This window comes from Ptychodera flava, chromosome 22, assembly GCF_041260155.1.
Source record: "Ptychodera flava strain L36383 chromosome 22, AS_Pfla_20210202, whole genome shotgun sequence".
In the NCBI taxonomy this organism is placed as follows: Eukaryota; Metazoa; Hemichordata; class Enteropneusta; family Ptychoderidae; genus Ptychodera; species Ptychodera flava.
The window spans coordinates 24,656,077-24,682,276 of NC_091949.1; the positions used below are offsets into that span (position 1 = coordinate 24,656,077).

At 40.3% G+C, this 26,200-nt stretch overlaps 1 protein-coding gene across 2 annotated transcripts in view; it reads left to right on the top strand.

Annotated features, from left to right (window-relative positions):
• LOC139123024 (netrin receptor UNC5C-like) overlaps window positions 1–26,200 on the top strand; it is a 199,722-nt gene that overhangs the window by 37,963 nt on the left and 135,559 nt on the right. For both annotated transcript variants that reach the window (XM_070688968.1, XM_070688965.1), the window contains one exon: window positions 11,859–11,964. The gene's annotated coding sequence lies outside the window, so the exon portion shown is untranslated. Of the gene's footprint in view, window positions 1–11,858; window positions 11,965–26,200 lie in introns of those variants that run through there.

The following is a 26,200-nucleotide window of genomic DNA, read 5'->3' on the forward strand; positions in this document are numbered from 1 at the left end:
TGATAATTTTCGATCAATTATACGGAAGACCGATTATCTAGAATATGTGCTATCAGTTTGAAAATATTTTAATCTGTTCTCTGCAAAATGAAGCCTTGCAGAACCAATTCCCGCAGATGAAAAAGGCTCAAATATTTCGGTTATCCATCAAATACGTCATACGCCACCTTTTTTCCAAGTACCGACCGACATCAAAATTGATTTTGGCGGGAATGTAGACAACCGTATAAATCGATCTCTTATGGCTCTATCTTCTTCCGTGTAGATCGATGCACGCCGTGTCACAGTATCTCAAGGTTTACAGGTGTCAAACCGCAATTAGAGCTACATAGATGAAACGGCGAAACTCTCTTGATTGGCTTTCGATAAACCTGCAGAAGTTTTCTGTGATTAATGCTGCCTGCTACCGGACACACAGGGTTTTAATTTCCCGTGATTTGAAGCATTCTTTGAAATAGTTGCTGGTATCCTGGCCCAAGTCGTGAACTTTTGTAGCAAAGCGACGTACTCACAATGGAGAGGGCCAGCACGTGATCAAACGTCGGCTAATCATGTCACAAATTAGACGAATTCGTGGAGTTTCGTGAAGATTGCCATAGTAACACCACAAAGGCGACATCGTTGACACAAAAAGACCATGTTTCGTTTTAAAATGTTGTAAAACTGTATTTCTTATCACTTTGGAAGTCAGATGCTCTAATATGTGAATCAATTTTTTTATATCACAAATGTTTTCAGCAGCTCAGAGTCCTCGCTCAAAAATCAGAATGTTGTCTGTCTTCCTCGGTGACTTCTATTTGAACAGTTTTTGCTGTTTGGTCACGTACGAATGCCTAGAATGACGAATCGCTCAATATCGTATTGGTAATTTTTGCCTTACATGTGATCCCCCCGTGTGCCCGGTGCTACTTTTGATAAGATTTTACGTTTCACATAACTCTATAAATCATTCCGTGCATTTTCAGTGCGGCTTTCTTGCCGTCACTGGATCATCTGGTCAGGGATCTCGACGTCCGAATCAGTTGACAAACAGACGGAAGAAAAATATCGCAATGGCAAGTCCATGATTCGAGGAAATTACCGAGTGACTGTGTTTTCTTTTTGTTCCTGTTGGAACTACTGTTCCGCTAAACGCTCCGCAAGTCGACAAGTCGAATTTGACAAATTTATTCTTTTCAAGGTAGTATGCGCCTCGAAAATGAAAGATTTAAACTTTTCACTCAAATTCACCTCAAGGAATCTTTTAACCATTCACTTTCAAAATCAAGAACGAAAATCGGGGGTCACCGTGCAAATTTTGGTACTAGAGAAACAAATTACCCAAGATTTACCTAAATTTGAAATTCAAAATGGCCGCCATCCCCGTTGTCACTCTACGGAGAAAAATAAAATTTTCGATTTTCAAACAAAACTAAGACGGCGAAAGTTTTTCTCACTCAAAGGGCTTCAAAATGAACCCCAACAAGTGGGAGATCGGAAAAGAATTGAAAAAGTTTCAGAGTCCGAACATCTGTCCCCGAGGCGCATTCTACCTTAAAGGTTGATGGGAATTGCAGGTACATTTAGGTATTATATAATATGAATTTTTCACACCGATATTTACTGTTTCAGTGCAAACAAAATATGATAGTTTTATATGCTCTCACTTTATACCGAAGAAGAATTTTACAGTGGCGGACATTTTAAAGTGATCAGTGCAAGATAAGCAATTCCAGCAGCACGATGCACAAGACCACAGAGTAACATGGACAGAGTCGCAACGCTTGCATGCCTTTTGTTCCATGGTCGTCTCGGTAGACTATTGGCTTTTCATGTTAAAATGAGCTCTAAAGATGCTAAACTTTTTGGAGGCTTTGTTTGGGGTGATAATTGCACGAGATTATGCGAAAAATACGACGAGATGGCATCGTACTGCAGTCGCGTAGCAACCATAGTTACTTTGTGAGTTCTCAGGCCAGAAACACTGCTTCACGCCAATCAAAACATAACACGCCAGCAGTTTCATAAACATGTCCTTCCTTGACGCACGTGTAAAAGAGGGTATGACTGACCGTAAACCATTGAGTAAAACCAGACAATATCGATAAAAGACTTTCAAATTTGGTTCAAACACACTCATTATATATTCATAAAAATATGAGAGGAATTTTTAAAACGGTAAAACTCATTTTCCTGAAGCTCAAAACACTCCCGTTTTCGCCAGCACGTCAATTCTGCTCAGCACCACACGACAACAACAACACAAACTTTGCCGAACATACTTTCGCTGAACAATTGGCGAAAATCCGAAAATTACCGAAGGATTCATGGTCGGCACTCTTCGGAAAAGATAGGCGAGAGCAACCTGAGGCGAGGCGAACATGGATGGGTTACGTAACCGCTTCACGCCTCAAACAATACCCGTTGCCACTCTATCCATGTTTCTCTAGAGAAGACACAATCACCGATACATCATCGATGGATCATTCGTCATATGGGCATAATTGATGGAATTCCCCGACATTATCCTCTCAAATGCGCAAGATTTAAATGTTGGAATATCATAAGCTATAAATGTCTGTTAGATTAGCAATACATTTCGGGGGCTCAAGTTTTAGAGTCTCTCAGAAAATTAGCCTGATATTCAACACCAGTCAACGCCCTCACACGGTAATGAGGTTCATGTTTGCTCGATTATCTTCTATACTTCCATGGTTCCCAAATAATGATGTATGACGTGATGGAGGTTTGCCTGATTATCTTCTAGACTTCCACGGTTCCCATATAATGATGTATGATGTTCAGTTTTGCCAGCGTATTCGCTCCTATACGCGCTTGATCGGATAAAACGGTCGGTTTAGAAAGTAATCGATCAATCAATACATCGCGCATGTGAAACCCGATTAGCTTTCCCTGTGTTGTTGTCATGTTTGTGAAATATCGAGGTTTTTTGTGGCATTCCTAATAATGCCTGAGTGAGTAATGTTCAACTTGTCAAACACGGCCTGGACGTGTTTGTACAATGCCATTGTTGACAAGAGAATTTCAGTCCGGACTGAAATAATTATCAGCAATAACTTTACATATTACTGTAACAGCCCAAACAAGGGACTCTGTGCCCGAAGGTAGGTGACCATTTGCCCTCCTTACGTCGGACAAATGGTCTCTTGCCTCGAGGGTACATAGTCCATACATAGTGGGCTATGTTTTTAAAACAAGTCTCTCTTACATAGTTTTTATTTCAAATTGTTAGGTTTACATACATTAATGACAATTTTATGCTTTATTTCCATGTTAGACGAAAATATGTCTAAAGGCGCATTGATATATTTGAACCACTGTTGTGCGGTTTATCGAATTTGTTAAGCATAATATTGTAAAAAACAGCATTTCTTATGCACATGTAATTTGATCATTTTTAAATCCCAAAGTTGTTAAGTTGAAAATAGTTCAGGTTCACTTTCAGTCCAATGATGACTACGCGGCCCGTGACGTCATCGACGAGTGACCATTGAATCCTATGAAGCACGCGGCATTCGATATACGAGGCGTGTAATAAAATAACTTAGAGCTACAGGTATCCTTTAACTTAGAGCTACCCTTTCCCTTAAAATGACTGACCTACTATCGGGATTGTGTGATTGTCTAGTAAAGAATTTAATCCTTTGAGTGCTGTAATTGTTCCCACCAAAATTTTAGTGCAATATTTGTACCAACTTTTATGAATTTTTCTGTATTAATTTTTGATAATTTTGGACCAAATGGACATCACATTTCATTGGGTATAGTTTGTTATCAAAATTTTGACAAAAATCTAAAAAAAATTGACTGGAGTCCTAAAGGCGACAAAAATTGACTTTGACGCTCAAAGAGTTAATCAAATCTCTAGCAGGGCCCAATATTGCAGCCCGAGTAAATGGACGCTTTCGTTAGTCTGTCTGTAAAGTATATGAGATATTAATTTTGGACTAAGTTCAGATGTCGGAATCTTGTTGTTTTATTCCGATGTTTAACAATGATATACCAGCCTAATATTGTTCAACACAGGAACATGTAAGCTGGTTGTGGAGGAAGAACGTCAACTTTCACTCCAGTCGACGGGACACAGCGCAACTTGCCGTACTTTCCCGTGCCAAGTAACCTCCTACGCGGAGTATTTTATTGCATATTAACGCTCGATTATCGGTTACACTGTGAACCCGGGGCGGAGAAGAAATTTCAACAACGTTCAGCGGGACAATAGTCTCTCAAGGCAGAGACAATTAACCCTAGTTTTAGGCAAGGATAATGTCTACATGCCTAACATGCATGTTTAATCATCACACACTCAAAATTTAAGCTGACTCACGAGCGAATCCACAACGTCTCTGTTTGATGTAAGGAATATAAAAGCAATAGAACCTTCTACAAATGAGATTTTAGACACGCCTTTGTGGCAGTGTTTCTGTTAACCGTTGGTTTTTGAAGGTGATCATGCAATAATTAAGGTAACAATCCTCGTAACGGAAAAGTTTTAAACTTTCACCTGGACTTTCCTCAGGACAACTTTAAACCACTGTGTTCAACAATCAAAAAGAAAATTTGGGTCACTGAAAAAAAAGTTTGGAATTTAGAGAAAAGAAATGCCAAAAACTGTATATTCGATATTTGAAATTCAAAATGGCCGTCTGACACTGAGAACTTACTTTATTTCGCGGGCTTTTTATTAAATGAGTCCTACCAAACTGTTGATCAAAAGGTACTATAAAATTCGAGTGCTGCAAAAACTGCCCCAGGGTTGAAGTCCATTTAGAGTAGGTACGTTCCAGTTGACCTTGAAGGAGGACCATTCATGAATTTCGGAAGCCTATTCGACTCGACGAGACAGAATGTAACTTTCTGTAAACTTTGTCCCTAAAAGTAATCTCACTTGTGGAGTATTACTTTACAAATTAACAGAGATCAATTGTTATTCGGAAGGCAGACGCTCCAATAACTTCGTACGACGAAATATTTCAACAACGTTATACGACGAAATATCTCTTGCGGTTGGGACAATTAACCTCAATTTTTGAACGCCGTGATATTCCACGTTGACAACCTAATGCTGTCAATTCTCGTGAAACCATCCGCTATCTTGCGATCTGTCATCCTCATCAATACTGGCATGAATTTCTGAGAATTCGCCGAAAAAACAATTGAAGAAGCTGCACAGGAATGTCGTTACGTATATTGCTGAGCGATTCAGTTTTACAATATTTATTTCCTCTGGTCTGAAAACAGCAGACAGCCGCGGGGAACAAGATTACGATAAGCATACAATCCATTGACAGAATTTTAACCCTCTGGTATCCGAGACGAACGATAAGTCGCAGTCCAAATTTTCAAACTCGCCAGAGAAAACCCAATTCGCTTCTTCTTAACACTATCCCGTATTTCGTAATTATTCCGCACTTACAAGAAAAAACTGTACCAGCCCTGCTACGCTGATCTCTTAAAAGCGTCAACGGACCACCAGCCACGCTTCAACGGACCGAAAAATCCCCGGATGTCCATATCAAAGCCGTTTCATTGATTCTGCGTCTATATCAAAGCATGTAATAAACGGAAAAATAATTTTTCCTCGGCAAACATCAAACGAAGACTGATATCCATCGACAGCGACAAAAACCCCTACTTTGTCGATCATCGCAAACTTTGTCTCGACGAAACAGCTCAACGAATCGACAGCGTCTCACGTCGATCGAGAAAATACGATACTTGCCAATACAATAACGGTCAATACGTATACCCTTCTCAGCACAACGACACTCATCATTATTGCTCTCAGTGCTGGAGGTGCTTTAACCCTTTCACCACCATGGTTTTGCCCAAACCCATTGTTATCAATAGTGATTGTGGACCTGTTTACAGGGAATTAGGGGTGAACAGGTTAAGCCTGGGCATGGCGGTATCGGATATTTTTTTCGAATGTTTTCCAGTCAGGTATAACAACTGAACTGAGAACGGCCCATGGTGCAATGGCTTTCATTTTGTATTATATACGTGTGTGTCTGTCATAAGAATAGGTCATGTTTCAGTGTACGTCGAACACTGAATATCAAAGTGCAAGGACGCTTTTCTTAAAGGTATATAATCGTCAGAACTGCGCCTGTGCGAGTTTCTTGTTTACAAACAATGTATTTCGTGCATGATATGTAGATGCACCTCATCATCATAGCTACATTTAAATTATACAATGTAGATTATGACAGTCATGTTAAAACTTTTATCAATCACCATCGTACCTTACATACAGTGTTGCCATTGGTCGTATGGGTCCCATACGACCTTCGAGCCCAGTTCCGACGACTGTATCCCTTTAATGTAAAATGTGCTTCAGCGACATATTCGGACGGACAATCGAACTATTACAATTTCTTTTTAGTCCATCACTTGTGGGGGCTGATTTTGAAGCTCATGGAGTAAAAAAAGTTCTCACTGGCTCATAAAAGTCGAAAATTTAATTTTCCTCATCGAGTGAACACAGCGGCGGCGCCATTTTGAATTTCAAGTGTCGGCACACATTGGGTAAAAATGTTGCACATTAACGCCCATAATTTTATCTACCCTTGGCGAAAACAGAGTGGTAAATTCATAGAGTTTGCTAAATGTTGTTACTTCGGCAATGTGGTCAAAAGCACGACAACCTACGGTTCAATCGTCAATGCGGCTTATGCTGTGAATAACGCGTGCATCCATGGCAACGTAGCCACGTGACAATAGCAGCATCCCTCTCCATGTCGACGGGGTTGTCCTCTGATAACAATGATTTTTGATAGAAATCCGGAATCTACTGAACTGCTATCAGAAATTTATGTACATAAAAATTACGAGCAAACTGCGGCATATCATAGCATGGCAAATTTCACGATCTGGGAAGATGCCATAAATCTGGTGTATGCAGCACCGCTGGGCGAACCATCAAGGTTATAACCGGAAGGATGTATCGATACGTTGATAAAGAATTTTATTGTTCCACGGAGGAAATCTTCATTGTCAATTTACCGCCACAAGAAACCTTCACTAAGCAAGATAAATGTTGTAGCCAGATATACATGCCATTATACATTTCGTATTAATTCCTTTTAAAGTGTTCCAATACGTTGGAAAATGAAATCCACTCAAGATGGGCCTTTTTAATGGTTGTTCAACATTATTCATTGTTCAGCTACTCTATGAAGGTAATTTATGCCCTCCGATTTGAATCCGGGAGTTTACAATCCCCAGGGATATCATTTGCGGACGATTAGGTCTCCATCAGCGCTCTTCCTGTTTCTTTAACGGCACACGATGCACTTTCTACGTCAATTCACAAGGCAGTTTGCAGCGGCGAGGCGCTTGGCGAGGTTTTCTTACATTTGTTTTGCAACACATCAACGCTCTAGACTCTGAGATACGGCTTTCTTGTTCTCTCGTAGCATGACTTCCCTACGTCGAGCGCTTACCCTTTTTTACGGCAAACTCAGCAACGTTCTATCCTGTACCACGCATAATAGCCGTCTGTGCCGTTTTGAAACAGGGTGGAGCGATATCTTTGCATAGCACCAGCATGAGTGTCATGCTGAACATAGTTTTTCTCAAGGATCTATGTGCTGAACAATTTGCCAATCACAATATCCCACCTGATAAAAGGGACATCCTCATTTCACCATGGAAGTCCAGATACGTTTACAGCCATATCTGCAGAACTACTTACCATGCTAAGGGTATCAGAATGCACTCCCACTCCACATGGCCATTTTCAGCCGTAAAACAAAGTTTGCCCAAAATTACCCAGGCCATGTACCACAGAGCAGATCTCATTGGCTGAAAGTTTAATAATCATTATCTTTACAGATAAATCATCTTTGTCTATTTCAAGTTTGACCAATGGAAAAAACTTTTACGGAGTACTAGTATTTGCACAAACAAATGCAGTGATTGGCTAAAAGTTTAAGAGCTTCCTCGCAGTATGGTGTCGGTATAATTATTGACGCCCATGAAACCTTCTGACAGCCGTCCGTTGAAGGGACTATTTGGACGTTACAATGCATCACTGTAGCTGTGCATAATTTAATTTACAGTCAATGTTTTTGACTCTGATTATAGCGAAGGTGCTTCGTGACCGGAAGTTAGCGGACTTATTGTCGAAAATTCCTATATAGAGGTCGTAGGCATGTACTAGGCTCACTTACACGTCTTCTCGCCATACAACAGAATAAGTGTAGTGCGCAAGCTTGCCATTGGTCATACGAACTCGACACTTTTCATCGTCCATACCTTACCACGATCTGTGCAGTCTGAACTTAGAAAACAAGTTTAGTTTTGCAAAACATTAGCAGAGTACTCAAGCAAGCTTGTGTGACAAGATAATCTTGAAGAAGACCAAAGTACCAATCTGAAGGGTTTCTAAAAGTGGAATCTTCCGACGTTAAAACAGCGACCCTTCCGTATGTATTTGAGGCTGTTCAGGCAACATGTCATACCAAAGTCATTGCGCAATTTTGCCGTTCACACTTTTAATGAATCTTTCATTCCAACAAAGTTGTATTTAGCGCCCTCGCCGATGCGTAATTTTCTCGTCAGTTTGGTTTTAGGGCAATGTATCTGATTTTTGCAACTTGGATCACTCTTAAATTAAAACCAAATTGCGCATGCCATATATTAAAAAATCACACAATTCCTTGAGATTTTACTTAATACATGTATTCATTATGACTTCAATCGCGAGATAACAAACTTACGAAATGGATGGTTATGATTAATGTATTTCTAAATAATCACGTGATTCTCACGCAATCGTCATTTTTCACGGGCTTACGTACATTATTAATGTTTGACTGACTGAACACAAAGGTCAGTAACCATTGGTACAGTAATTGATGATTAAATTGCTTTTATCATGAGTAATTAGTTGTGTAACCATTCCAGAGCTAACGTCAGTCCCGGCGTTCTTAATCTGAGACGGATAAATTCTTAATGTGAGCGAGGGGAGATTAATGCCAATTTTGGCACGCAAGATGAATCTCTGGAAACACTAAGCCGCACGACGCAAATTTCGTATTCTTTCATGTCCCTAGGTTTCAGAAGTTGGAAATCATAGCGGCCGCGGGGTTTGTGATTTATTACTTTTCTCCCAAAGAATTTAGACGAGTTTTCGTCTTCCCCTTGGCAAAATGCCAAATTGAAAGCCTCTTAATTACTTAACGTCACAACTCTCGTGTTATTCTAATATCTCCGCGTTCAGTCGGTAACGAGATTCGGGGGTATTTTCACGAGAAACATACTGCGCATTCGATTTTTTTCAGTTTATGCGAGTGTAATCTTTTATATTAGGCCTGAATTTGACGTCAACATTGTTCAAGGACAGTGTGATTGTCATGTTGCAATCGAAGACCTAACGATACACGTGCCTGTGATCAAAAACCATGCATTAGCCATGTAACTCGACGGTAATGCAGACGTTTGTTCGCATTTTTGTAAATGTCACATTATCGGCAGATCCTGCCATTGCCAACGGTGAGCTCCGTGTTTACATTGACAGCTCGTAAGCTAGCTAGACCCCTGTGCGTGGGAGAAACCAGACGCTTTTAAGGCATTATCCCGGTGCTTTCTCCTTTCCGGTAAGTCAGCCTGCACGCGCAGTGACTCGTGGCAGCCGAATAACGGGTATTTCTGAAGAAGGACAAAAACCATTTAAGTGCACATAATAGAAAGTCTGGAGATTATTGTAACTTTCTAATGCATTACGTTATTAAGGAGTGACGTCACGCATTGGTTGAAGAAGTGCACATCTGATGGTATCACGGATGATTCAAATGAACGACATGGTGCGCGTGCGTAGAACGGTCGCTGAAATTTAAGCATACTCGAGGACTTTAATTTCCGAGGGATGCAAGTAAGCGAATCAGCAAGACTTAAAATGAGTGGTTGCTTTTAACCAAAAAATTTATCGAATAAGTCCTACAAAACTTTTCGTTCAATTTTGCGAACCAGTCATGCACACACACGGTAGCTCTGGCAGCGGTCTACTGTCGTACTTTTTCATGTACAATATTTCATGCCATGGTTTTGTTTAAGCTTATTACATAAACAGACTGACCAATGTTGATATTTTTCGTGTAAACGATAGTGTATAGGATTATAATTGTTCACGTTTATTTAATATTTGATCGTTATAGGGGTCGTTGTCTTAAAGACATCTTAATATATGTATGTATGTATGTATGTATGTATGTATGTATGTATGTATGTATGTATGTATGTATGTATGTATGTATGTATGTATGTATGTATGTAGGTGTGTATGTACGGTATGTGTGTGTGCGTGTGTGCGCGTGTGTGTGTGCGTGAACGCGTCAAAATGTAGATATACAACATTGCCTCCATGTTTCAACATCATCGACTGTCGTAAACTCGTCGCTCTGTTAAGCCACACTATTTTAAAAGATATCACTAGCTACCACCTGGCGTCGTATATTACGCAATATCTTTTTCTTTAAACGTCGCTTGGTACTCTGTAACATTTAAGTCAGTCATTATTCATTATCAAGTGTCTAACTTACTCAGCCAGTACCACATCGTACCAGTACTGTCCAGTCTTTCAAAATGAAATTGATGAGTGAACGACGACCCCAGTTCATCAAAGATTTGAAAAATAACCGGCATTAAGAAATTCCATGTACTATCAGCCACCGATATCCGATACATCATTGTTCAAGTTTTACTGAACAGACGGAATTATATGTAAGATAGTAAGAGAAGAGACGGTGTTACTTTGTGTGGAGCTTAAAGGTGGTTTTGGCCTTGCCAAATAACCATGCATGATTTGAGCTTGTCTGAAACATCAAATTTCAATTTAAATCCCTCCACATTAGAGTCGTAGTGTATCAAATTACCGTTTCGCCAGGAACCTTGACTTTTTTTAATTATATACCGACAGCGCCGCATATACCGTTTGTGGTCGCTCTCTTTCTACAAAACGCACGAAAACACACCGATTTATTGCGGCGGAGTATTAGTTCTGCCCGACTACATTTATTATTTGGCGCGCGCTGTGATAATAGGGTAGACCCTGGTCACGTGATATCGCTTTGTATAAAACAAAGAACCGACCATGAACCCGATTTTGAAATTGGATTTAAATCTCTCTTGCCAAAAAAACCCAGCTTTTTGATCAGAATTTTGAAAAACATACTCGGTCTTTCTCTGGTAATGCTGTTTCACTTTGTGGTCACGTGACGATCTTATTTTTTCCCTTAGTCGCACACAAGTTCTAGCATCGCACTACCGCTCACAGGGATAAAAAATTCATTTCAACCAATGTCCATAGGTGAATTTCTATTTACCCGACTTAGTAAAAATTTAGGATGATCTAACAACAAAATACGTACCGAGAGGCTAGGTTCGAAAACTAAAAAACTCTCTCCGGAGCATGCGCCGTTTTTTTTTCAAAAGATTCTGGCGCTTCCGGGCAATCGGGCCTGGAAAGTAGGAAATGAAACGCAAATACCAGTGAGTAATCGCGTCGACTGGGGCTCTTCCATTGTTTTGGCGGATGAATCGATCGTCTGACAGCTGTAACTTTTCGAGGGCGACTGCATCACTTTGGCCCCGACTGCCCGGGATTTCCAACGAGCGCCGGCGAGTCACATTGTCGAATGTATAACACACAATTCAATTTTAATTGAAGATCTCGTCGTTTCGGTGAACCTATCCGCGGCGTAATTGCATCCGATTCGATCCATCTCGTTTTCATTTCCATGACAACGATCTTCTTAGCGATGAATGGGGAGTTTTGAATGACAAAAGCCGCTTGCCTCAAGGTAGATTTGAATAGTGAGACTCATACTGGTTTTGTTGTTCCGCTGTACTTTCAGCGACTGTGGAGGAGACGTTGGTACAGAGGTAAGAGGAGGACGGCAGAAGGAGCCGCTACCAGTGATGAACTTTTTCAGCTGATTCAACATTTACCAGGTGCGAGAGGTAAGTGGCCGTGAACTTCACTGGTTTGGAAGGGAACGCTACATCCCCTTCGGAGCTCTCCCGAATACGAGATGCATCAGCGCAGCTTACGTTGTCTAAGTGCGCGTAATAACTTTACCACTGCTTGCTCCGCTCGCCGTGATGAGAATTCTCCGCCACGTGGTGTAGGGACCACGGCTCCTGGTAGAAGAGTGCTCCATCTGAAATCAGGTACCCACACTGTTTCTGTGATGATGCTTTGCCACTCCATGCAACGCGCGGAACCGTTGATCACACCGGGATTTTTTCCTTTGTTCGTTCAGCGCACGCCAACCTGTTATCACATGCCATAAACCCACTGGCCCGATGGTTGAAATCGGTTTCATCATTGCGAGTCTGAACGTAATTCCCCCTATAAAAAGGTTCTAAAGGTCAGGCTGAAGGCCATCAGAAATGCAACGGGAAGCCCGAAGAGTTTAGAAAAATTCGAAAAGTCAAGGGGCTGATGTTCATCTGTTCTGCTCGCAAGAAAGAGAACCAACAAAACAAACAAACTTTAATGCGCTTACGGAGTGACTAACCCCGCTATAGATACGTAGAAATAAAAAGCCGTCGATAGCGACCGTGGTATCACCTTTAAGCTTTTCGCGGGAGTATCATTTTATCGTGCTCCCGTTTCAATCTTACTGTCGGTCGAGTATTACGGCTTACACAGCTTGGCTTTCGGTAACTTTTCAGTGGACATTATCAGGCTCAGAAGTACAAGCGCTGAAAGAGTAAAACATATCTCGTACTAATCTTCTTCGGGATCAAATTCTCTCCAGAAAGTAACATCATCGTCCCTTTTTTTCCGTCGCATTTCACTTTTTGCAGCGAGCTCTGGGAGTATAGGGCGATTGTGCACTTTCATTGAGAATTCCTACTTTACTCGAAGATTATTATCAATTTAAGGTAATCCGGGACACCGATGAGGGGTATCCCGGGTAAAAAACCGACACTTTACAGATTACCGAATGGTGGCGTCGCCATGGATACGATAGTAACATATAGTCTTCGATTTCGTGCATACGGCAAATAACGGATAATAATCGACGCCAGTAATCGTCAACTGCAGGACTAATCGAGTGGGCAGTCGTGTCTGAGCTGAAACGTTTTGTTTGCAGTGAATTTGTTTATTCGTGCCCTCTCTGTTTCTCTGTCTGTGTGTCTCTCAGTCTAACTCTGACTCTGTTTCCTCCAACACACGCGCGCGCGCCCACACACGCTCTCTCTCTCTCTCTCTCTCTCTCTCTCTCTCTCTCTCTCTCTCTCTCTCTCTCCCTCACACTCTCTCTCTCTCTCTCTCTCTCTCTCTCTCTCTCGTTTTCTGTCTCTATTCCGAGTCCATCTGACTCCTTGTGTCTGCCTTTGTGACCTTCCGCCTTCCCTTCTGTGTGTATTTCTGCACGTCTGATTCGTTTTCTCAGATCTATCTACTCATGCCATATGAACAAAGGAAAGTTTTTCATTAGAACGTCTGAAATGCTGTAAACTTTCCTCAAACTCCGTCATTTCAGAAAGCACTTCTGTGTTTCTGAGCGCGAAAAAAATATTGCAAAGATATAAACGTTCATCGGGATCTTAAACTAACGAAATAAAAATGTGTAAAATTAATACAACTTTCCCTTTGATGGTCACGTTCAAGATAAAGGTTCACATAAACATTTGTCCTACCAGTCCAGGATGACAGAAACTGACTCTATTATTCAAAAAACCAAAGATGTAGGGTTTACTCCCATCCAACTTATCTCTTGAAGAGAAGTTAGTGTTATCTCCGGTCTGTTAACTCGTCCGTTTTGTATGGCTCAACCGTAAATGCGTCCTTAAATTCCCAGTGCAGTCGCCCTTTCAGGCAAAGATCTCTGCAAGGCAGGTTGCACTGTGTCTACATGTTCAGCTGAAAGGAGGAAAGGGCGAGGTTGACACAACTCGCGGCTGCATCAACACATGTTACACGAACAACCGTCGCTGTTTGAAACCCCGTCCGAGCCCTGTCTAACAAAGGCATGATAAAAAATACAGAAAAGTGTTCCGTCTCAGTTTAAAACCATTAAACCCCGGGAAAAAGCTAGATCGTTTGTGTTTCGCCGACGATCATATCTACGTGGCAGGGTTCCCTTGTGATCACCGACAGCGAACTCTTAGAAATGCAACATTTTGCGCCAAAATGCGCGTTGTCGCTGGGGAAGGCTTTCAGATTAATTGGCGTATTTTAGGGACTGCTTTTTTCTGACAGATTAGGGACAATGGTATACATTTGTTCCTCAATAAGGCTTACAAAATACTTGTAATGCAACCATTACATCAGGGTCAGGTAGACCTTAGTAATTTCAGAGCGCGGGTTGTCGACTTGCCGCTCTCTGTATAGTGGTTGGAGAATGAGCCCTGCTGAGTTTTCGAAATATGAACTTTAGCTGTGTGCTTGAATGGCCATGCTGTTAACCGTGGATTTGAGAATAATACACTTAAGATGTTCTTCACGTTGTTTTGTCAAACGTCCAACTTTTTATATCACTCCTTTCTCGTGTCTCGGCTATATTTCCGAGCTTTGCAAAACGGACAGACAAGTTTGAGGGAGAGCGTTACCGCTGCGCGCAGCCAGTCGTGAGTTGCCGAACTTCAACAATGGCTTTGTATGTATATACAGCTGTATCAGGCATTTTAAACTCTGTTTTCCAACAGAACAACAGAACAAGGTGCTCTAGCGTCGCGTAAGTAACTCGCATAAAAAACCAATGTTCTAAAGAAGATGCCAAAAGGCCACACACATGTTACATCATGAGCTATTTCGTCAATACATCTGAACGAAGATCCGACAGCTGTCACATCGAGGGGGAAACCTTGTGTACATCCATTTCCTGGTTCTAATGACAACAGTAAATATTTTATTGGATGCCGCATTCCGAACACACACCGAAGAATCTTTCAAAATGACAAACGTACTTCTGTTTATTTTACTTCTTTTGTGCAACAACGTTTTTACAATATTCTTATACATGATACAAAGGCAAAAAGTTTGGGTTTTTATCGCTTTCATATTTACATGCACGTACACCCTGCAGAGCCTCAAACTGAAGGAGATTTCTTGGGGGGGGGGGAATAGGGCATTGATGATATTAACTTTTAGGCTTTCAATATGCCAATGACCTTTGTCAGCTTTAAATGAGCAGTTTTTTTAAACGAACCTTGATGTTTTATTGAAATGCTTACCACTCATGGCTTCATTCCTTCGCTTTACGGGGATGTTTTCAAGTGATGACAGTAAAACAAGTCTGTCGCAATGGTAACTTGTTAGGGCCAGGGTGGGTTTTAAGATTTGACATCAGTGACCCGGCATGTCGCCATGATAATTTCCGGTTCGAAAGGTTCGACACCTCTGTGCAATTTTTGACGCGCCTGAAGGATAGTGGGTCCAACCCTCGCTTTCCTAGTCGTAAGCTGTCGTAGGCTAATTTTTACGATAGACAAATGTGAACATATCCCAAAGGTAATGAAAAAGATTTAATTTACCTAATGGGGAATTATGCCTTTTGTCCATTGCAAATAAATTCCGGTACATTCACTGAAAGTGATAGCAAAAAGAATGAAGAATTGATAAACCAACATGAGTCGAGCAAAAGAACAAGTCACGCAAACATTTAACACGTTTGAAACCGACAAATTCATTAAACAACATTCATAAAACTTCTGAGATCGAGGCCCAGGCGATTGGGATATTTGTATGTGCAGTCGACAGTCTTAAACGCTCTTACTACCGAGCGAAACGTCTGCAAATTCAATATTCATTCGTGTTACCACTTTTGATATCAAGTGATAATGAATCAGAGCTTTCAAGGAAGGATTACGTTGAAGAATTTCATCTTCCCTTAATTGCAGGCAGATTGAATCTTTAATATACAGTAATAAGTATTATACAATTCCTTTGAGCGTAATACCGCTGGATGAAAATACGGGATGAACCATTATAATTTAGGATGGGCAAAACTCTTTTTTGCCTTCCTTAATTTAATATGCTATATATATATATATATATATATATATATATATATATATATATATATATATATATATATATATATATATATATATATATATATACATATAATATATATATATATATATATATATATATATATATATAAATTCGTACATTAAATTAAGGAAGGCATTAAATAGACACACATATACGCACGCACCTACATACTTCCACATAGATACATAGATACATAGATACATACATACATACATACATACATACATACATACATACATACATACATACATACATACATACATACATACATACATACATACATACATACATACATACATACATACATACATACATACATACATACATACATACATACATACATACATACATACATACATACATACGTACAATCTGTTGAACTAATCACTAAAATCCTTACGCGAAAGTAATACATTTGGGGGAAGACTTCGCCCCCTCCGTTTGATTAAAGCTCCATTATCTTGTAACGTCTTATGTACAGTGTTTCTATTCCGTTGGTAAAATCCAGAGTCGTGTTTAAGTAAAGGAGTCTATTTTGTCAATACAGGATGCATGTAGTGTTCAATGTTATCGTTGATAGTTGTACTCACAGACGAATAGAAACAGACTGGCAACGGGTATTGTTCAAGGCGTGAAGCGGTTATGTAAGTCATCCATGTTCGCCTCGCCTCAGGTAGCTCTCGCCTCGCTTTTCGAAGAGTGCCGACCATGCACCCTTTGGTAGTTTCCGGATTTTCGCCAATTTTTAAGCGAGGGTATGTTCGTCAAAGTTTGTGTTATTATTGTCATGTGGTGCCGAGTGGAATCGGCATACTGGCGAAAACGGGAAAGTTTTGAGCTTCGGGAAAGTGAGTTTTACCATTTTAAAAATTCCTCTCACATTTTTATGAATATATAATGAGTGTGTTTCAACCAAATTTGAAAATCTTCTATCGATACTGTCTGGTTTTACTCAATGGTTTACGGTCAGTCATATGGTCTATTAAAAGTTGGTCATTGAAGGACGTGTTTATGAAACTGCGGGCGTGTTATGTTTTGATTGGCGTGAAGCAGTGTTACTGCCCTGAGAGCTCACAAAGTAAATATGGTTGCTACGCGACTGGCAGCACGATGCCATCTCGTCGTACTTTTTGCATAATCTCGTGCAATTATCAACCACGAACAAAGGTCTCAAAAAAAATCTAACACCTGTAAAGCTCATTTTAATATGAAAAGGCCACTGTCTACCGAGACGACCATGAAACAAAAGCCATGCCGCGTTGCTAGTCTGTTTCTTCTATTTGTCTGTGCTGTACTGTAGTCCACACGCAAATTATTTTGTCAACAATAACAATGCATATTTTATATACGTGATGCATTTAAAATACTTCAGGGAGATTAAGTAAAAGTTACAACAATAATCCCTCGGATCATCCCCAAAACACTGAATTTATTTAATGTAACTTTACCAGTTCAGCATGTCGTGATTGATTGCTCGAATACGAATAACAACATAGCGCAACTTTTTTTATTTAAACAGCTTTTCTCAACCTAACCCTGTGTGTGTGACCTGATCTCGGAAATATTAATAGTTGTCGATGAAAAGTTACGCGAATACGGGAAGGAGGGGAGAATACTGATGGTTAGCTAAGCTAATGCTTGTAAGGGAACTATATGACCAAGGCAGTGCGAACTGTCAACTTTCTGCGCAAATCACGATCATGTTCTTTGGGAATGTTCTCCGTCAAGGTTATTGTACACTGTTGACGTGTGAGCAATCTCGTTCGAATCGGAGAGCTCCCGGCAGTAGACGAGATCGACGTTCGAGTTGGACAATTGTAACACCTACTTACGCGTTTAACTGCCACATCTCCGCGTCGGGCTTTCCTTTTTCACTCGCCGTCGAGTAATTTTCGAAAGTATATTCAAGGGAAGGAACATCACCCCGGGGCCAAACACCTACCTTCTAAACGCTCAGAGTCAAGCTTTAATAAAGTGCCTGTCAACTGCTTTAGTACAGGAGGGCGCGCATACGTAAGCAAAAGGTCAATGGCCTCTACGAATGGTGACGATTCGGTTTGAAATGATACTTGGATTGGAGTCGAGTGTTCCTTTCAGCATCAGTTGCTGATGTGAAGAAGACAGTTGTGTGTGATCCACTGCATGCTTTCAAAGCGCGTCTTTATGCAGTGATTCATACATATAGTTCCTCTTTAATCACATTGTCAGAACATCCTTTTGTCATTTAACAATTTTACATGCATTCATGAATTGAAAAATATGTCACCCGTGATAATGTGTACAAGTTTACATCATGAACATGCTTCCTACTGCCGAAGAAAAATGATAAACGTCGGAAGTGGTTTTAAATATGTCTTATATATTTCCAACCAAATAACGGACAGATTGACCAAAATATGTATCACAAATATGAATTTCGCCACCTCATTTACTTATTATTACGCATGCGCAAACATTCATGATTTCCACAGCAGGTGAGATTTATGAGTCGTATATTCGTGTACTCTAGCAGTATTACTCTGTTTGTACAATGTGCTTAGACCAACTATTCGAATTTAAACAAACGTTGGTTCCGTAGAGCGATCCTGGAACGAGGTTGGCAAAATCCTGACTATTGTTTGAATTGGAAAGGCTTTCCAATGAGCGCTAATGACACTGGTGCCTTCGCTTTAGTTTTTGGTAAGCTTTTTTGATGTGAAAAAATATTAGGAAATAGGTTTGTAACAGATTTGCATTTTTTTCAGTTGCCCCAATGTAGGCTTCCGTACAATGCCACTGAGCGCGGGGGACGTTGTAACATTTGCGGATACGGTCGGAAGGAAGGCGGTTTTCAGCCAAACAGCGTTTTTTAACACCCCGAGCTGGAAAATTAAGTCAAGCATCTCAAATACAGAGTGTTGTTTTCAATCAGTGACCCTCTCTGTGAAGAAAGTACAAGGCATGAGAATTATCGCGTGCAATGTTGCTAAATCCGAAAATGCCCGCTAACTAACAACGAAAGACGAGTCACGGGGATATACAGTCGCTTGATAATGGAAGCCATAATCATTAATTCACTTACGCACCTGCGACAGTTGATACTTAGTTATTTTGTGACTTTAAAGGCCCTCGAAAGAAGATGCGCCTAGGGGATCTTGACACCATCATCGGTAAGAACCTAGGAGGTCTTGGTAGGAACTTTATTAGGGAATTGTAAATTGGTAACAGTTGCTGCCCCGCCGGTCTCGAATGATTTGCCTTAATGCAACATGATTATCGATGAAACATGTGTTTGATATTGTTTTGAATACCATAAAATTGATCCCTTGATTTTTGTTTTCTTTCTCACCGAATGGATCAAATGCAGAAAGGGAATGTCATTTCCCGCCTTTTCCAATCACATCAGAGAATTTCGCTGCGGTTAGTCCCAGGTCGTTGATCACTTGAATTATTGTTCCGAAATATGAGTGTACTTTACAATAAATGCTTCATCGTTGCTGAGGTCAGTAATTTCTGTACTTGTCATAACTTGTGCCATGATGTCGTCTGGTATACTACGAGTCAACAGATGGAAACGCTTTCAAATTCTCGAGGAAGCTATAGGTTCCTATTGCTCGCCGATGAATTGTCGACGAGAAGATGGCGCGCATCGCTGGAGGGTATGAATGGCCCGGCAACCTGCATTGTCCCAGAATCACTTCCGCTGGGCTAGTCAAATTTATTAATTCGATGTTTTCCTCAGGCATATTTTGAATATCGCTGTCGAATAATGTCACGGAAGTATCACTGTAATGGCACAATATGATCTCAAAAATAAAAAAGGGCATACTATATAAATAATAATCGTAATTTTAACCAATATTTAACTTGAAAAATGCAGATAGGAAGTCGCATTGGCAGTGAAGGAATTTAATTCTTCATGTAAAAATGAATGAATTAGATGACGTAAGATAAAACTGCATTTTTTTGTTGTTGGCAATTTTTTGAAAATGAAAAAGGACAAGGCGGCACGAGAAATATTTACCCTGCAACGATCACGGCCATGACGTTTCCGTTGTGCGGTCTTCGTGATAAATTTAGCAGTACAATATTAATTTTGCTATACTCGCTGAGATAAACAGCATCTCTACAGAGAAAGCCTTGTTTATCCCGGTTTTATTTTATTAATTTAGCAAAGATCCCTTGGGGATGAAAAAAATCCGATGACTTGAATATTTTGAATTAATAATATTATCCGGTATTTATGTTGCTGTTCACCGTGGATATAAGCCCCTTAGGCCGCTAAATATGAACGCGTGAACAACAATGTAAGCCCGCGTGCGGGTCTCAGTGCCGTCGTGTAAATCACTGAGATTGAAGTAAATTCACAAGGGTGGGATTTATTTGGAAATGGTTATAGACCATTGAAAAATAAAAACTTACAATTACTGTAGCGACCGTTTTATAGAGTGAAAGGTGTTTGAACTACATTATTGTAAATGTGACTAGCGCGGCGCGTCGTGAAGTCTGGTGGTACAGGCATAAGCGAACGAAGTGCGTGTTCGATAAATGCAGTAAAACTCTAAAATAAGTTGTTATCTCTGCATCAAACCGGTAATTTTGAACTGCGATGAAATTTTAAAGAGCTGCCTGTAAATGTGTTGTTCATGGACTTTTCAACGGTCTCGAAGCGTCAGCTCCAAGCAGGATTTCATTGGGTCGACTGGTATTGGTAAAATGGCGGCGCTCACATTTCGTTGCTATGCTCTGTTCCTACCAAGTATGAGGTCATGATATTCAAGTTGCATAGTAGTCCCCAGGGTGCGAACATTTGCGTGCCATTAACATCCTCGTTCCAGAGTCTAAGTTCTGCAGTAAATGAAACCTCTTGCCCCGACAGAGCAATCACAAAATTCTTTTGCCGTAGGAAGTACACTACGACAGAAAATACATTCACGTCATCTGTCTCGTTCACTCTCGTTTTCCTAAAGCGCCTACCATCAAATCTTAACGTTATGTTTTCTTCCACACAATTCATCTTCATTTAACGAAAAGATTTATTACATTGTATGAGATATGATATAATCTATTTGATTTGATAACGAACTGGACTGAAACAATTCTAAATGGTAGAATTTGTGTGGGGCGAATTGAAAGCGGCTTATCTTTAGCAAAGCAATGCTTATGCCTCGGTACACTATGCAAGTCAGCTCCACACGTGTCCCTGGTTCCCGTTTCCGGTTCCGAGGCTTGAGAAAAGGGAAAATTCGAGGAAAACCAACAAAAAGGAGGATTCGGATATCACAAATTCTTCAATGACTGTATTTTCTTAGGAAGCCATCCTACCATGTTCGCATCATTAAAATTTCATCTAACAGAAGCGAATTGCATCCGGGGTATTATTACATTACGATCAATCCGAAACTTGAACGCGGCGCTCTTTGAGTTTTATTAAAGTTGCCTTAATTATAGCCAGAAGACGTCGAGGGGTTCAATATCTGCCAGGAAAGCGGAGTACGGATGGCACAGAATATGAAATAATCTGTAGTGTGCAGGGGTTTTGGCGGCGTTTCTCAAACGATTACGTGTCCTAAGGAAAATGCTCACACGCTGGTCGAGGGAAGGCTGATCCCTCCCGAAAACAATATTTATTTCCGAATTTGATCCTGAAAATAGCTCCATTCGCGTTCCATGCCAAGAAGGTGACTCACCCCTCCCGGGAGATTTTTCTCAAAATCGACAAATACCATATTAAAACCCTTCATACCGAATATTTCGACTGAGGATTTATACATGCAAGATTGAAAATAAACGAACATGAATATCGAACTCATAATTTGCAATCAGCATGTTGATTAACCCAACACTTTGTAAGCCAAATGAATTGTGTCTTTTCCCTTGGGTCGTGCTCAAACGTCTTCCATGATTTGATTGTGACAAATGCGAGGTTTATGTTGAGTGGAATTAAGTGAAGAGTGGGTCCCCATTGTTACATATAAAATAGTCAAATAATCGAATTTGTCCTTGAAAAGAATATGTGATAAACAAATGGCGATTTGGCGGGAATCATTTCACTTTCGACAACAGATACATGTCATTACTATTTGGTACCATTTTCCCCTCGATCGACGATAATTTGTTATCATGTTTAACCTTAATCGTGAGGTAGAAGAGTATGAAAAAGTTATTCGCGAGCAAAATTCTCCCCATCCTCCTTGACGAACTCTCACTGCTGCCAGAGGGATCTCCACCGACGACCTAATATAGGCCTGTAATTTGTACAATATTGGAAATGTTGAACAGAAATCCGCAGGGGTCACAAAGCAGACTGTGAATGAAAGACATTGCATAGATCTGAGATCGAAGACTTAAAACATGTCATTTGGGGTTTTTGTGAATTCTTCGCACGATTGTTGATTTCTGTCTACCGAGTTAGTTTTTTTTCTCATTTTGAGAAAATCGACTAGACCCAAACCTAAAAATCCCTGATGTATCGAAGAAGTGGCAATACACTATCGAAAACTGTCGTTCATTGTCCGTTTGAAACGATTTGGTTTTAGAGGCCAAGAGGAGCCATTTAATTCTATTTTCTGACGACAGACTCTATTGCGGGACACGTAACCTACACGCACCTCAACTCTCTTAACAATTTATAACCTCGTTCCCCTGCACCTTTAAATGTTACTTTCCTATTAACAGGCCCACGGCTATCGCTTATCTAGCCTCGTTCACAGCTTTTCTTTCCGACAACTTCGACATCTGCTGCTGGGTTGTTTTTCAGCATTCTCGAAGATAGAAAAGTTTCTTTCTGAACTTTGCGTTTTTAACGGGGTTTTTTTTCATGTATTTCATAACGATTTCTTGTCCCATTCTCAAGAACACCCTGATAGCCGATGTACTGATACTTTCACTTTTTTGCTTACAAGGCCCTGGAGTCGTTGGTGGCGTTGTCTGGTGGCTAATCTCACCTCAAAATCGTCTTTTTCAACAATGGCTTTAAAAATATAAAAAATAAAAATATTTGGTTCCCATCATCATGATCATAAGTCCGTTTTACTCAATAATGCTGCCATTGGTTTAGGCGTACAGGGCAAGTCTCGTATAGGCGTACAAGCGATCTTTATAGGCATTCACGGTCAATTTGATTTGCTGCGGTTATTGAGGCAATGACTTCATAACGTCAACCAATAATTGTTGTCTCACCAACAGGTGCTGAAGAACATGCCGCGTAGTGATATAAAGTATAAGCATGACAAAGTTTTGAAGTACTTTTCGCAGTATCGCGCCATCTCATATCTTCGGAAGAGTCCATCATGCTTGGTGTCATGCAACAAGCGTCTATGGAACAATACTGCTGATGCACATTGAATAATAAGAGGCCTTGCATTCAGTTACTCGACTCTTCCTGTCGAAATCCTACAGCTGTTGCGATAACGAAACTGTAATAAGTCTACACACTATTGAAACATGTCGTATATGTATGCAGAACTTCCATTTTACGAAGCTGCCCCAGGCATAACAAGAAATCTGTTTGGAGATTATGGTTGTTTATGACACGTTCTTCAGCTGTCAACATATCTCATGAATGAGTTGTTATTTTTTATTTGCATATTTTAATTTTATTCTTTTTGGGGGGTTCATTGATACAGATTCCTTCTCCTCTGCCTCACGGCTTTTGTTCATGACTGTTGCCTGATGTCCCAAGATGCCAACTACACCTTTGTCATCTTTGCTATTACATTACCTGTCTGTATCTAATCAATTTATGGGAATTAAGGCGAGATAACCGACATTGCTTCGATCACATCACACAGGCAAGCTATTAATGGACCCCATGCCGCGACGCTGAATGCAAAACCGGCGGTAATTGACAGAACAAGGCTTTTAAAGTCTGTGACAAGCTGTACACTGTTATTTGAATTATTGCAACAGTGCTCTTTCCTACTTCATTAATCGCCCCGAGTTGATAATATTTTTTGTTCCAAACTTTTAAATAAATACACTGCAAAAATGTATGTGGTTTGATTACCATACTGTAAAATGAAAGTGGTGTTGGTTTTACGACCGGATCGCTTTGAGACAAGTGCAAAAATTGTCGTCATCTTAAAATGAGGGGCATACCATAAATATGTGTTGGAGGGAATCAGCATGTACGTGATTCCTTCCATTTTCTTGCATTGACATATGTTATTCCGTTTCATATGAACAATAATTTTTCATTTTAGATCGACTTTGGTCGAGAATCCAGCCCATGCACATAATCATTTCTAATCTATTTATGGAAGTTCGCGCCTCGGAAATGAAAGATTTAAATGTTTGCTCCAATTTTCCTCGTGCATCCTTTCAACCATTCTCTTTCAAAATCAAGAATAAAGATCGGGGTCACCGAGCAAATATTGGTACCAGAGAAAAAATTACCCACATCTACCGATATTTGAAATTCAAAATGGCCGCCATCCCGGTGTAAGTTGAACTAAATGGGGAAAAATAAAAATTTCGATTTTTCTGAAAACTAAGAGGGTCAATGTTTTTCTTGTTCCAACAGCTTAAAAATGAGCCCCACCCCCAACAAGTGGTAGATCAGAACATAATTTGAAGAATTTTAGAGTCCGAATATCTGTTCCCGAGGCGCATTCTCAAACAAGAATTCTGCATTTGTTGCGTGATTGTTGTGCAATCACACTCTCTCATTGATGTGCGGTTGGTAGGAGTATACACAGCAAGAAAACTACAGGTAGATTTCAGTAAAAACCTGTGACAGGGTCTGGTCATAACAGTCCCTAGGTAATAACCTCCGTTTCGGGACCTGTAAAATAGGTCAGATATCAGGGTTGTATGAACAGGTCTGTATCAGACCTGGTATTACAGGAATGTATGCAGTGATGTTATTTCTGACAGTGCTGTGACCACATGACTGAAATACTTGTGTACAAACAGTGGTGTGTCATTGTCGAATTTACGGGGCCTGTTACAGGGTCTGAACATTTGGCAGATTTCAGAGGTGTCTATTTTCAGAAAAATGGGCCAATTTTTGATGACACAAAGAACACGCATTAACAAAAATTATTGACCCTGTCACAGATCTGTATTCACATTGCTGTGTATAGTCTTGTAAATACAATGGTGAGACAGGAGAAAATTTCAGACCCTGTCACAGGCCCGTGTCCACAACACTGTATACAACATCTCCCCACAGCCAAGTTGTTTCTATTTTACGGTGTCTGTGTTGCTATACTCAGTTCAGAATTTAAATGTATAACAAATAAAGTCTATTGCGTCATAGGTACTCGAAAAAAAATGATGATCGCAACAGCTTTGCTTGTATCGCCGTTTGCTTTACGTTGTTTCAGGTTTGGTTGGTCACAGTGCATATTGAGGTTTCCATGGAGCACGCGATATAGTGGAGTCTGCGCGATAGACAAATGACAAAGTGATAAGGCAAAGATGCCATGCCAACTCACTGTATTTCTCAATTTCACTCAAACAAATTGTAGATAAACTGAAAGATGCAGTTTATTTTTTTAAAATCACTGGTTTGCATCGAGACAGCCTCGTTTTTAATGAATATTCAATATGAGATACGCCACAGTTATATGTAAACCCGTAAAGACGAGTACGACGACAAATGCCCTGTGAATCAACGCTTCGGCGTATGTTTTAATCTGAGACAGGAACATGACAGGGTCATTATTTATTCATAATGATGATAAATATACAAGATGAACAGATTCGAAAAATCAAGGAAAGTGTGTTTTAGGGCAATGAAGGCTTCGGGGTAATTAATAATCACTTTCGTAGTATCGTAGTGCCGTGGATACCTGAAAAACTACGGGTTACTTGAGCAGTGAAATTATATATATTGAGAGAGAGAGAGAGAGAGAGAGAGAGAGAGAGAGAGAGAGAGAGAGAGAGAGAGAGAGATTATTGCTTTCTTTAAAATTCAGTTTGAAACATTAATTCTGTATCAAAGGAACTGACAGGATCGCAGAATTACCAATACCGCACTTTAATTACGCAGTCTCTCGAATCTCAAAAGCTCGTACCTGACACCCCTCAACCAGATCCGGACCATGTCGAGTCTTGCAATGTGTAGCGGCTTGGAAGCTTATATTTGATCGGTGTAGCTCATCATTATTTACAGCAACGTAAGGAAACTAGGGCTATTTGCTACCTGATTGGCTGTTTGGAAGTAGTTAAATAAGGGCAATGAGTTTTAGCAACCAATGG